Source organism: Leptosomus discolor, unplaced genomic scaffold (assembly GCF_034619465.1).
Source record: "Leptosomus discolor isolate bLepDis1 unplaced genomic scaffold, bLepDis1.hap2 HAP2_SCAFFOLD_138, whole genome shotgun sequence".
In the NCBI taxonomy this organism is placed as follows: Eukaryota; Metazoa; Chordata; class Aves; order Leptosomiformes; family Leptosomidae; genus Leptosomus; species Leptosomus discolor.
In genome coordinates, this window is record NW_028237968.1 from 170,740 (window position 1) to 182,108 (window position 11,369).

Sequence of the window (11,369 nt, forward strand, 5' to 3'; positions counted from 1 at the left end):
TCAGGGCAGGGGTCTGGGATTGGTGCAGGAGTCTGGGCTGGGGACGGGGCTGTGGGCTGGGTGAGGGTTTGGGGAAGGTCCTGGGTGCCCGTTGCACTGGGAACTCCCCGGGGAGGGGCTGGAGGGGCAGGCAGAGCCCTTGCAGGGGATGTGCAGGGCAGGGATTTGGGGTAAAATACAAGAATTTGGGCTGGATACAGGGTTTTTGTTTAGCAGAAGTTTTAGGGAAGACGCTGAGATGCTGGGGCAGGCTGCAGGGATGCTGGGGCAGGGTGCCAGCACCACCAGCACCACCAGCAGCACGTTTCACGCAGTAGTAGGTGGCCGAGTCGTCGGCCCTGAGGCTGTTCATCTGCAGCGTGACCGTGCTCTGGGCGTTGTCCCTGGAGAGGGTGAAGCGTCCCTTGACCGACGGCACGTAGTCTGTGCTACCAGCCCAGTGAATACCCGCGACGTATTCGAGCCCCTTCCCGGACGCCTGTCGCAGCCAGAACATGCCGTAGCTGCCGAAGTCGAAGCCGGAGCCCTTGCAGAGGAGGGTCAGGGACCCCCCAGGGGTCTGGAGGCCCCCTCCGGACTCGACCAGCCGCACGGCCGCCCACAGCCCTGGGCAGGGGGCAGAAGGGGAGACCCCCACCTCAGTTGCCCCAATCCTCAACCACTGCCCCAGATTTCAACTGTTTCCCTTGAGCCTCCACCATTTGCCCTAACCCTTGCTCGATTCTGCCAAGATCTCGATCATTTTTGCCTCAAACCTTGGCTCTTTCCCCCAAATATGAACCGGTTGCTTCAAGCCTCAACCATTCACCCCACGTCTTGAACATTTTCACCTCAAATCTCAAGCCTTTGCCCCGTAGATCAACCATTTGCCGCACGTCTAGACCCATCGCCCCAAACCTCAGCCGTCTGACCAAATCTCAGGCGTTTGCCCCAAATCTCAACTCTTTGCCTCAAACCTGAAACCTTTTTGCCCCAAGTATCAAGCCTTTGACCCAAACCTCAGCCGATTTTGCCCCCAACCTTACCTGTCTCCCCCAAATCTCAACTGTTTCCCCCAAGCCTCGACGGTTTGGTGTCGGTGCTGCTGGAGGTGAAGCCAGAGGCCTTGCAGAGGAGGGGCAGGGCCCAAGGTTGGGTCAAGCCCTGGGGATTTGGACACGGCTCTGCACGGGGCCCAGACGCTTTGCTCCGAGCCCAGGCGCACGCCACAAGGCTGGTCCCACACCCCGAGCTCGACACTCTAGAGGGAGCCCCAGCCCCTGCACCCACCCCCCTGGGCTGCGCCCACCGCCCCGACCAAGGCGACCCCCCCTGGGCAGAGGGAACCCCCAGCAGGAAACCACAGCGACGACGGAGGGACGGGGCGACTCAACCGTGTCCTTCCTCCCTCCGCAGGGCTGCGGGCGGCCGTGCAGCTGGTCGAGTCCGGAGGGGGCCTCCAGACCCCCGGGGGGTCCCTGACCCTCCTCTGCAAGGGCTCTGGCTTCGACTTTGGCAACACCTACATGGAGTGGGTGCGACAGGCACCCGGGAAGGGGCTCGAGTACGTCGCATATATTAGCAGCGGTGGTAGCGCATACTACGCGCCGTCGGTCGAGGGACGCTTCACCCTCTCCAGGGACAACGCCCAGAGCACGGTCACGCTGCAGATGAACAGCCTCAGGGCCGACGACTCGGCCACCTACTACTGCGCCAAAGCTGCTACTGCTTACGGTGGCCCCGATCCCGGCTCCATGCCCCAACACCCCTGCGCCGTGTCCCCACAGGTGCCCAAAACTCCTGCCCCCAGACAAGGTCTTTAACCTCAGCCTTGACCTTTTGCCTCCATCTGCAACTGTTTGCCCCAAATCTCAGCTTTTGACCTTGAGCCTCAACTATTTGCCTCAAACCTCAACTCCTTTTGACACAACTGTCAAGCGTTTGCCCAGGTCTCCATGCTTTCCTTTAAAATGTGGCCGTTTTAGCTCCAAAACTTGACCGTTTGCCCCAAACCTCGAGTCTTTCTCTCAAATCTCAGCTGTTTCTCTTGAGCATCAACCATTTGCCCCAAGTCTGAAATACTTTCGCTTCAAACTTCAACAGTTTGCACCCAAATCTCAACCCTTTGTCCAAAATCTCAACTGCTTTCCCCCAACCTCAAATGCTTTTGCCCCAAGCGTAAATCATTTGCCCCAAGCTCTACAGGTTTTGCCCCAAAAGCTTGGCTGTTTCCCCCAAATCTCAACTTTTCCCCAAGCACTGACGTTTGCCCGAATTCTCAATGACTTTTGCCCCAATCTCAACTGTTTGCCTCAAAACACAACTTTGGCCTCAAACCTCGATCGCTTTTGCCTCAAAACACTGCCCCACCGCCCTGCAGGGTGTCCCACCATCCCGCCAGCGTCCCAAAACCCTCACACCCAGCCCACAGCCCCATCCCCAGCCCAGACTCTTGCACCGATCCCAGACCCCTGTCCTGATCTCAAACCCCTCCCCCAGCCCGGGCCCTGCCCCCAGGTGGGATCCTTTGTGGGATCTGACCACGGCACCACGGTCCAGGCTCGGTGCAGGGCTCTGGGCTTGAGGGAAGGGGTCGGGGCTGGGCGCGAGGCTGTGGGAAGGTGCAGAACTGCTGGGATCTTGGGAAGGTGCTTGAACTTGGGGAGGAAGGACAGGAATGTCTGGGCTGGGGACAGGGGTCGGGGCTGGGAAAGAGGGTTTTGGGAAGCGGCTGGGGTGCTGGGACACGCTGCGGGGCGGTGGGGGCACGGTGCCGGGCTGCGGGCTCGGGGCAGGCAGATGGGGCGTCTGCAGCCGTCCAGGGCGGTACCGAGGGCTGGGGGCTGCCGGGCAGCGCTGCCTCCTGCGGGGACGTGCTCGCTGGTGGATTTCCTGCCCTGACACCGGGTCGGTGCCACCATCAGCATCACCATAACCATCACCATCAGCTTCTTTGGCGCAGTAGTAGGTGGCCGAGTCGTCGGCCCTGAGGCTGTTCATCTACAGCGTGACCGTGCTCTGGGCGTTGTCCCTGGAGATGGTGAAGCGTCCCTCGACCGACGGCGCGTAGTAAGTGTCACCATAGCTGTCAATAACTGCAACGACCTCGAGCCCCTTCCCGGGCGCCTGTCGCACCCAAAGCATGTCGGTGCTGCCGAAGTCGAAGCCGGAGGCCTTGCAGAGGAGGGTCAGGGACCCCCCGGGGGTCTGGAGGCCCCCTCCGGACTCGACCAGCTGCTCGGCCGCCCGCAGCCCTGGGCAGGGGGCAGAAGGGGAGACCCCCACCTCATTTGCCCCAATCCTCAACCACAGCCCTGGATTTCAACTGTTTCCCTTGAGCCTCCACCTTTTGCCCTAACCCTTGCTTGATTCTGCCAAGATCTCGGTCATTTTTGCCTCAAACCTTGGCTCTTTCCCCCAAATATGAACCGGTTGCTTCAAGCCTCAACCATTCACCCCACGTCTTGAACATTTTCACCTCAAATCTCAAGCCTTTGCCCCGTAGATCAACCATTTGCCGCACGTCTAGACCCATCACCCCAAACCTCAGCCGTCTGACCAAATCTCAGGCGTTTGCCCCAAATCTCAACTCTTTGCCTCAAGCCTGAAACCTTTTTGCCCCAAGTATCAAGCCTTTGCCCCAAACCTCAGCCGATTTTGCCCCCAACCTTACCTGTCTCCCCCAAATCTCAACTGTTTCCCCCAAGCCTCGACGGTTTGGTGTCGGTGCTGCTGGAGGTGAAGCCGGAGGCCTTGCAGAGGAGGGGCAGGGCCCAAGTTTGGGCCAAGCCCTGGGGATTTGGACACGGCTCTGCACGGGGCCCAGACGCTTTGCTCCGAGCCCAGGCGCACGCCACAAGGCTGGTCCCACACCCCGAGCTCGACACTCTAGAGGGAGCCCCAGCCCCTGCACCCACCCCCCTGGGCTGTGCCCACCGCCCCGACCAAGGCGACCCCCCCTTGGCAGAGGGAACCCCCAGCAGGAAACCACAGCGACGACGGGGGGACGGGGCGACTCAACCGTGTCCTTCCTCCCTCCGCAGGGCTGCGGGCGGCCGAGCAGCTGGTCGAGTCCGGAGGGGGCCTCCAGACCCCCGGGGGGTCCCTGACCCTCCTCTGCAAGGGCTCCGGCTTCACCTTCAGCAGCGCCTACATGGTTTGGGTGCGACAGGCGCCCGGGAAGGGGCTTGAGTGGGTCGCGAGTATTTACAGCGGTGGTAGTAGCACTTACTACGCGCCGTCAGTCAAGGGACGCTTCACCCTCTCCAGGGACAACGCCCAGAGCACGGTCACGCTGCAGATGAACAGCCTCAGGGCCGACGACTCGGCCACCTACTACTGCGACAAACAAGCTGATGGTGATGGTGGCCCCGACCCCGGCTCCGTGCCCCAACACCCCTGCGCTGTGTCCCCACACCTTCCCCAAAATCCTGCACCCAGACAAGATCCTAGCCCCAGGCCTCGACCACTTGCCTCCATCTGCAACCCTTTGCTCCAAATCTCAGCTGTTCACCTTGAGCCTCAACTATTTGCTTCAAACCTCAACTCCTTTTGACACAACTCTCGAGCATTTGCCCGTCTCAACTCTTTGCCCTAAAACTCGGCCATCTTAGCCCCAAAACTTGACCATTTCCCCAAACCCTGAGTTTTGCCCCCAAACCTCAGTTGTTTCTCTAAGCATCAATCATTTGCCCCAGGTCTGAAATACTTTTGCTTCAAACCTCAACTGTTTGCACCCAAATCTCAACCCTTTTCCCCAAATCTCAACCCTTTCTCCCAAATCTCAACCCCTTTCCTCCAACGTCAAATGCTTTTGCCCCAGACTCTACAGGTTTTGCCCCAAAGCTTGGCTGTTTCCCCCAAATCTCAACTTCTGCCCAAGCACTGACCATTTGCTCAAAGTCTCAATGACTTTTGCCCCAATCTCAACTCTTTGCCTCAAAACACAACTTTGGCCTCAAACCTCGACCGCTTTTGCCTCAAAACACTGCCCCACCGCCCTGCAGGGTGTCTCACCATCCCACCAGATTCCACAAACCCTCACACCCAGCCCACAGCCCCATCCCCAGCCCAGACTCCTGCACCGACCCCAGACCCCTGCCCTGATCTCAGACCCCTCCCCCAGCCCGGGCCCTGCCCCCAGGTGGGATCCTTTGTGGGATCTGACCACGGCACCACGGTCCAGGCTCGGTGCAGGGCTCTGGGCTTGAGGGAAGGGGTCGGGGCTGGGCGCGAGGCTGTGGGAAGGTGCAGAACTGCTGGGATATTGGGAAGGTGCTTGGACTTGGGGAGGAAGGACAGGAATGTCTGGGCTGGGGACAGGGGTTGGGGCTGGGCACGAGGGTTTTGGGAAGCTGCTGGGGTGCTGGGACACGCTGCGGGGCGGTGGGGGCACGGTGCCGGGCTGCGGGCTCGGGGCAGGCAGATGGGGCGTCTGCAGCCGTCCAGGGCGGCACCGAGGGCTGGGGGCTGCCGGGCAGCGCTGCCTCCTGCGGGGACGCGCTCGCCGGTGGCTTTCCTGCCCTGACACCGGGTCGGTGCCAGCATCAGCAGCACCATAACCATCACCATCAGCTCCTTTGGCGCAGTAGTAGGTGGCCGAGTCGTCGGCCCTGAGGCTGTTCATCTGCAGCGTGACCGTGCTCTGGGCGTTGTCCCTGGAGACGGTGAAGCGTCCCTCGACCAACGGTGCGTAGAATGTGGTACCAAAGGTGTTAATACTTGCGACCCACTCGAGCCTTTTCCCGGGTGCCTGTCGCATCCATCCCATGCTGGTGCTGCTGAAGGTGAAGCCGGAGCCCTTGCAGAGGAGGGTCAGGGACCCCCCGGGGGTCTGGAGGCCCCCTCCGGACTCGACCAGCTGCTCGGCCGCCCGCAGCCCTGCGGAGGGAGGAAGGACACGGTTGAGTCGCCCCGTCCCGCCAGCGCCCATCCCCCCCAAATCCGCACCCGGGGAAGGGGGGGCTCAGCGGGGCTGGGTCCTACCTGGGAGGGCTGCAAGGAGGAGGAGGAAGGCGGAGGGGGGCTGATGCTGGATGTGCCCAGCAGGATGCGGGGCAAATCCCCAGCTCTTGACCCAAATTTGTGCCCTGACCCTCCTCTCCAAGGCCTCCGGCTTCACCTTCAGCAGCACCAGCATGAACTGGGTGCGACAGGCGCCCGGGAAGGGGCTCGAGTGTGTCGCGGGTATTAGCAGGGATGGGTACATCTACTACGCGCCGTCCGCGGGAAAGTTTCTGACAGTAACACTAGAGAGCGGGGAATTGAGAGAGGAATTGGGAAAGAGGCAGCGCTTTGCAGTCTCTGGAGACGGCTGCTCCCACGTGTAAAGGCAAGATGTCCATTCAAGGAAGATCTTGCAACCTCACCAGGAAAGTGGACTGGTGCAGATGAAGGCATCCGGTACTTGAGAGAACCAGCGGTGCTGGAAATCATCTACAGCCATCTGGACAAAGATCAAGGCCCCAAAGATCCAGAGGATGTCCTGTGCACCCGGGCCGTGTGGAGGAAGGTGGTTCAAAGTGCCCCTGTGTCATGTTCTGGCAGCCTGGCTTCAATGTATTACCCAGATATGGAGACACTGATGTGGAAAGAGCATCTGCTTGGCTCCAAACCTCTGCAGAAAATCTGTGTCCCTCATGGTTACGGGACAGCACCTTGGCTGTCAGGGGTGCCCCAAGAAGACAGTCCGCTCCCGTGCCGCTCAGAGGGAAAGGCAGCCCCAGCCGTAGGCCACGTGGTGCGCTCTGGTTTTTCCTGCGTGACCAGGGGGAGGACATGAGGAAGTGGGACGGTGAACCCACCCCCAAGCTGGAAGCCCGTGCACGTGAACTGAGAGGGAAGACAGCTGTTAAGAAGGGATCACCCAAGGCGGCTGTCAGCGTGGTCTCTGCAAAGACCCGAGAAGGCAATCACCGATCTGCCAGACATCAAAGAACTGAGATCACCTCCCTCGATCCTGGCGAGGGAACTTCTGCTCTGGCACTGCAAAGGTCAGACAGCGAATGTTCTGATGAGGAACAGCAACAGAGGGTCCCTGCCTTCGGCCAGGAGAAGGAAAGGGATGACCGGGAATACTGGACCGTGTGGGTCCGATGGCCTGGCACATCAGACCCACAGAAGTACAAAGCTTTAGCAGATACTGGTGCGCAGTGCACGCTGGTGCCATCAGGGTACAGGGGCGCAGAACCCACCTGGATCTCAGGAGTGACAGGGGGTGCCAAGATGTCTTGGTTTGAAAGACAGGTGTCTGGGGAGGAAGGCAGGAGCCTCCCTTGAAACGGAAAGTGCAACCCCCTTCCCTCCAAATTATTACAAATTTGAAATTAACGGGCCTTCAGGCAAAGATATGGGGAATAGGAATAACAGTTCTTTACTAATATATATATATATATATATATAACACAAGGCAGGGAAAACCAAACAACCCACTGGTTTACTCTGACAGAGTCAGGAATACAACCTGACCCCCTGTTAGGGGGGCAGTAGCAGTCCGATAAGATGCTGGCTGCAGTCCTCCTGAAGCGATGGGTGTAGTTCTGTGGAAGCAGCAATCAGGTAAAAGGGTCTGGTCTTCCTCCGAAGGTCCAGTGGTAGGTAGGTAGCTCTTGTCCTCTGGAACTCCAGTGGGGGGAAAAGCTCCTCTGGGAATCCAGTGGCAGAAGGCTGCTAGGGTGTTGGAGATCTCCGTTTTTATTTGGCATGGACTGCTTGGCTCCTTCCCCCCGGGCGGAGCATCTCACACTGGGATGGGGAGTCGTGAGGCAGTTCCTTGATGGGCCATGAACAGGAGATAGTCCAGAGGGGGGAGGCAGGGAGCACCGCCCCACCTGGTCTCAACCGCTCCCCAAGATGGTCATAGAATACTTTTTTTTTCCTCTTGGCACATTTGACACTGTAACCGAGGACACTGCCTGAGGAGACGGCTCGTGCCCAAGAGGCACCACCGTACAATGAGTTATCAGAAGATGAAAGGCGTTACGCTTTGTTTATGGACGGATCCTGTGGTGTGGTAGGAAACCGTGGGAGGTGGAAAGCTGCTGTGTGGAATCCCACAGGACAAGGCGTTGAGGCTGCTGAAGGAGAAGGCGAGTCAAGTCAGTTTGCAGCAGTAAAAGCTATCCAACTAGCCCTGGAGACTGCGGAGAGAGAAAAGTGGCCAGTACTCTATCTCTGTACGGATTCCTGGATGGTGGCTAATGCCCTGTGGGGTTGGCTACAGCAGTGGAGGAAGACTAATTGGCAGCGCAGGGGTAAACCCGCCTGGGCCGCTGCACGGTGGCAGGACATTGCTGCCCGGGTAGAAAACATGGCTCTAAAGGTACGGTCGTTACTGAGGATGTTAAATCTCTGTGTTGGGGCTAAAGGCGGTTTAAGTAGGTAGCATCAGCGGTGAGTGTTGGTAAGAAGGATGTGCATTAGATGCTGTGGTACCCGAGCATGACACAAGTGGTATGGAATAAGGGGTGGGTATTGTAACGGGTCTGCCTGAGGTGCAGCCCTCACCGTGCTGTGCAGTGGCAGCTGGATAACGCACCAGTGTGTTGACTGCTTGTCCTGGTTTGGGCTAAATCAGAACTGATTCTGGTTTAGGGCTTTAACTTTTCACTCAGGTCTCCTCTAACTGAGGGCACTTTCTGAAACAGCGGCTCGTTTTTCCAGACAGCGACTGCTCCCAGCAGTGCCAACCCCCGGTGTTTACAGTCCGTACCACGGCATGGGATGCAGAGAGGCCCTGGCTTATCCTGGTTCTTATGGCGACCGAGGTCACTGCTGAATCTTGTACCCCGTGTTGGGGTGCCGGGAGGGAAAAGGGTCGCCCCTACAGGGAGGAGCGAACTGGAGAGGTGACCCAAACCTGCCCCACAGAGTGTTCCACCCCATAGCTGTCATGGTCAGTGTAAAGCTGAGGGATCACGAGGGTCTCTCTCTCTCTCTTCGATGGCCGACATCTGAGGAGGACTCTGTCTGTTCTTCTATCGTCGATCCTGACCCGTGCATCCCTGAATCCAGGGCTTGAGTCCAGCTCCTGCATCCCGTCCCTGCCTGCTGCCCAGTCCAGCCTGGGACTGCCCCAGTGCCAGCCCTGCGGTGTGGTGGGGACGTGTCGTCATCAGGGTGGGGGCAGTTGGGTTCGGTGTTGGTTTGGTATCTGTTTGTATCTATTTGTACCTCTTGTATGTATTTCATTATTTCCTTATTCTTCTTATGATCTTTTCTTTTATTGTTATTGTTCCATTAAAGCTGTTTCAGTTTTCTTTTCCAAACCGTAAAGTCTCTCTCCCTCGTTCTCTCTCCTTTTCCCTTTTGGGAGGGGAGAGGGGTTCGTAGAGAGCGTCTGTCATTCGTTAGTGGCCGGCCCAGCCTCAGCCCGCGCCAACAGCGCAGGGATGTCGAGGCTCGGGGCAGGGCTCTGGGCTGCGGCCAGGGGGCTCGGGAAGGTGCGGAGATGCTGGGAGAGGCTGCAGGGGGGCTGGGGCCCGGGGAGGGCACCTCTGTAAGCACCAGCACGTTGGGCAGGAGTAGGCGGGAGCGCCGGTGGGCCGGGTTCGGGGCAGGGGTTTCGGGAGATGCCGGGAGTTGGGGGAAGAGCACAGGGATGTCTGGGTGTGGGGTGAAGGGTCTGGGCTGGGGGCTGGGGTTTCGGGGAGGTGTTGGGGTGTGGGGATGGAGATGGAGGGGTGTGGGGATGGAGCCGTCCCAGGGTGGCACCGAGGGCTGGGGGCTGCCGGACATCGCTGCCTCCTGCGGGGACACGCTCGCCGGGGGTTCCCCTGCCCCAAAACCTGGCCGGTGCCACCACCACCAGTAGCATAACCAGCACTACCAGCACGTTTCCCGCAGTAGTAGGTGGCCGAGTCGTCGGCCCTGAGGCTGTTCATCTGCAGCGTGACCGTGCTCTGGGCGTTCTCACCGGAGAGCGTGAAGCGCCCCTGGACCGACGGCGCGTAGTAAGTGTCACCATCGCTGTCAAAAACTGCAATGACCTTGAGCCCCTTCCCGGGCGCCTGTCGCACCCAGAACATGCCGTAGCTGCCGAAGTCGAAGCCGGAGCCCTTGCAGAGGAGGGTCAGGGACCCCCCGGGGGTCTGGAGGCCCCCTCCGGACTCGACCAGCTGCTCGGCCGCCCGCAACCCTGCGGAGGGAGGAAGGACACGGTTGAGTCGCCCCGTCCCGCCAGCGCCCGTCCCCCCCAAATCCGCACCTGGGGAAGGGGGTGCTCAGCGGGGCTGGGTCCTAATTGGGAGGGCTGCGAGGAGGAGGAGGAAGGTGGAGGGGGGCTGATGCGGGACGTGGCCTGCTGGGCACTGGGCAAATCCCCAGCTCTTGACCGAAATCTGTGCCCTGACCCTCCTCTGCAAGGGCTCCGGCTTCACCTTCAGCAGCACCAGCATGAACTGGGTGCGACAGGCGCCCGGGAAGGGGCTCGCTGGGTCGCAGGTGTTTGGAGCCAGGGTCTGGCACAGCCCCCACGTCGTCCCAAAACGGCTGCTTCCGGCCGAGATCTTTGCCCCAAACCTCACTTGGTTTTGCCCCAGATCTCGCCTGGTTTTGCCCCAGATCTTGCCCGTTTTGCCCCAAATCTCATCTGTTTGCCCCAAACCTCAAGCGATCCCCACATCTGCCCCACACCCCAAGCCTCGATCCCTGCTGGGTACCCAGGCCCCAGCCCTAATACCCTTAATTATTAGCCTTAATTAGGAGGGGCTGGGGGATACATTTAATTATTAGCCCTAATACACTTAATTATTAGCCCTAATTTAGGACGGATGGGGAATGAATGTAATTATAAGCCCTAGGAGACTTAATTATTGGCCCTAATTTAGTGCGTCTGGGGAATAAACCTAATTATAAGCCCTAATAAAACTTATTAGCTTTAATAGACTTAATTATTAGCTCTAATTTAGGGAAGAGGGGGATAAATTGAATTCTAAGCTCTAATAAACCGAATTATCAGCACTCATAGACTCAGTTTTTGAGGGGATGTGGGGGCTAAATCTAATTATACCCTGAAATTCAGGTGCCGAGAGTGACAGCTGCAATTAAAACCCCCGAAAACGAGAACAGGGACTAAAATTGGGGTCAAAAAGGCCCTTTTAGGGGTTTCAGGGCCATTAATGGGTATTTTTGGCGGCAGCAGCTGGGCGGGAAAGTCCCAAACCGGGCGGGTTTAGCAGAGGAAAAGGGGCCGCCCCGGGCGGCAGCTGCGCGCCCGAAACGCGGGGGGTGACGCGGGTGACATCGGTGACGCCGCCGGGGCGGGAACCCGAAATGGGCGACTTCGGCCGCTTTTGGGGAACTTCGCTGCTCAATTTTGCTGAGCAGTTTTTGGGCGAGACGTGCTGGTTTAGGGGGCGTGTTGGTGCCGCGGCGGGCAGGGGCTGACCGGG

At 59.1% G+C, this 11,369-nt stretch overlaps 1 pseudogene; it reads right to left on the reverse strand.

Annotated features, from left to right (window-relative positions):
• Positions 1-742, reverse strand: LOC147412289 (Ig heavy chain V region 914 pseudogene; annotated as a pseudogene).
• Positions 743-11,369: the final 10,627 nt, after the last annotated feature.